Source organism: Megalobrama amblycephala, linkage group LG6, assembly GCF_018812025.1.
Source record: "Megalobrama amblycephala isolate DHTTF-2021 linkage group LG6, ASM1881202v1, whole genome shotgun sequence".
Classification (NCBI taxonomy): domain Eukaryota; kingdom Metazoa; phylum Chordata; class Actinopteri; order Cypriniformes; family Xenocyprididae; genus Megalobrama; species Megalobrama amblycephala.
Window position 1 is genome coordinate 13,973,339 of NC_063049.1, and position 2,468 is coordinate 13,975,806.

The following is a 2,468-nucleotide window of genomic DNA, read 5'->3' on the forward strand; positions in this document are numbered from 1 at the left end:
CTGTGTCTTTCCATTGTCCATCTGTTCATTTTTGGTTCTCTTCTTGTCTTCTTACCTCTCTCAGTAACACACTGACACAGACTCTTAATGGTACAGAGGGACATCTGATCGGTGGAGTGTTGAGAGGCTGTGTCGCTGTGAGAGGGGATCGGATGACCCAGCATCTCCCTCAATACAGCTCACCTTACGGAGAGGCCTGTGGCCCTGATCAAATGCAGAGGTGATAGAGGGGCTTTATAAATGAAGGACAGAAATGGATATATAGAAAACAAACTTTATAATTATTCATTCTGATGAATTGAAAATGTACATTATTGTACATTATTGTGATATTGAGACTTTAGGGCTATTTGATCAAGACAAGGATCAGCAAAAGCACAGTTTGGGACTGAGAGTGAACAAAATATGTTGTTAGTTTGAGTTTATTTTCAGCATTAATTTGTGGGTTACATCTCACTTACTGCATCTGCATAACACACAGAAAATCTGAGCACAATGCTGATAGAAGAAACAAAGACAAACTCATGACAACTTCTGTTTTGAAGTTTAACACTTTTTGAAAGCCTTATGTTGTTTGAGTAATTGAAGAGATATGAAGATATGTAGACTTAATGCTGCATTAACCCTATGCCCTTTGACTGCTTTGGTTTGAAGAGAGATTTGAAGAGAGAAGGGATGTAGGCCTCACTAGGGTGGTTGCTAAGGTGTTGTCAGGCAGTTCTGGCTGGTTGTTAGGGCAACACTAGGTAGTTTATTAAAGGATTAGTTCACCCAAAAATTAAAATTCAGTCATTTATTACTCACCCTCGTTTCGTTCCACACCCGTAAGACCTCCGTTCATCTTCGGAACACAAATTAAGATATTTTTGATCAAATCTGATGGCTCAGTGACACCTGCATCACCAGCAATAACACTCCCAGAAAGCGAATAAAAACATATTTAAAACAGTTAATGTGACTACAGTGGTTGAACCTTAATATTATTAAGTGACGAGAATACTTTTTGTGCACTAACAATAACAAAATAACGACTTTATTCAACAATATCTAGTGATGGGCGATTTCAAAACACTTCTTCGTGAAGCTTCAAAGCTTTACAAATCATTTGTTTCAAATCAGTGGTTTGGATCGTGTATCAAACTGCCAAAGTCATGTGAAATATTGAAGTTTCAAAACACTTTTTACAGAAATCATGTGACTTTGGCGCTCTGAATCACTGATTTGAAACAAAACTGTGACGAGCAGGGCGGGCGAGAGCCGTGAGGGAACAACGCGAGGCTGGTGACGCGAGTGATAACGTTGCACCAGTCTCAAATCTCTCATGGAGGTTAATGTACCCCCTGACTGTAATTGTAATTCGTTAATACAATAAAAGTTATAAAAAAAAAAAAATTCTCTCATGGAGGAGTTCCGGAAGCATAAAAGGAGGAGCGGCGACAGAGAAGGACGAGAAAGGACCAGGCCTGGATTTTATTTTATGTTTTGTTATGTTTGTGTCCTCACGGACAACTGCCGGCATTTTAATTTCGTTTTGTATTTTTTTATTTTAAATTAAAGTTTGTTAAACGTTCACCGTTTCTCGCCTCCTTCTTCCCGTACACACGAACTGTGTTACAAAAACATTCGTAAAGCTTTGAAGCTTCATGAAGCAGTATTTTGAAATCGCCCACTAGATATTGTTGAATAAAGTCACTATTTTGGTATTTTTGCTGGCAATACAAGCCTCACTGATTTATCGGATTTTATCAAAATATCTTAATTTGTGTTCCAAAGGTGAATGAAGGTTTTACGGGTGTGGAACGACATGAGGGTGAGTAATTAATGACATTATTTTCATTCGTTGGGTGAACTAACCCTTTAAGGTACAGGCTGATTTGCTATGTGGTTAGATGGATGGAAGGAAGGAAGGAAGGAAGGAAGGAAGGAAGGATAGATAGATAGATAGATAGATAGATAGATAGCTTATGGGAGACTAGCCTGTTTTTCCACCTATTTACTTGTCATGTTTAAGAGTCAATTCAGCCTTTAAAAGTCTCTTTTTAAACATCTCTTTAATTAATTTCGAGTTCAGAACTCTCAGGCAGATCAGGTTTACTTCATACAATGAGATTTTGAGGCCTTCACATGCACAGTAGTAAAGAACACATCATCAAATATCAAACTTATGTATGAGAAAATGATTCACAGAACACCCTGTCTGTATGATTGTTGCTGTTGCTATCTAAAATAGTGTTCATTCATTGAAATAAGGCTGAAATAAATCATACATATTAGATGAAACGTAAACTTATAACTTAATTGAAAAGTTTAAATACAAAAATGACAAACTAAACTAAAATAAAATAAATTAAATATAATTTTTTTTTAAAATACTATAAAATGACAACTAAAATTAACTAAAATAAAAAAGAAAACTGAAAATATAGACATAAAAATATTTACATAATTCAAAATATGAATAAATACTA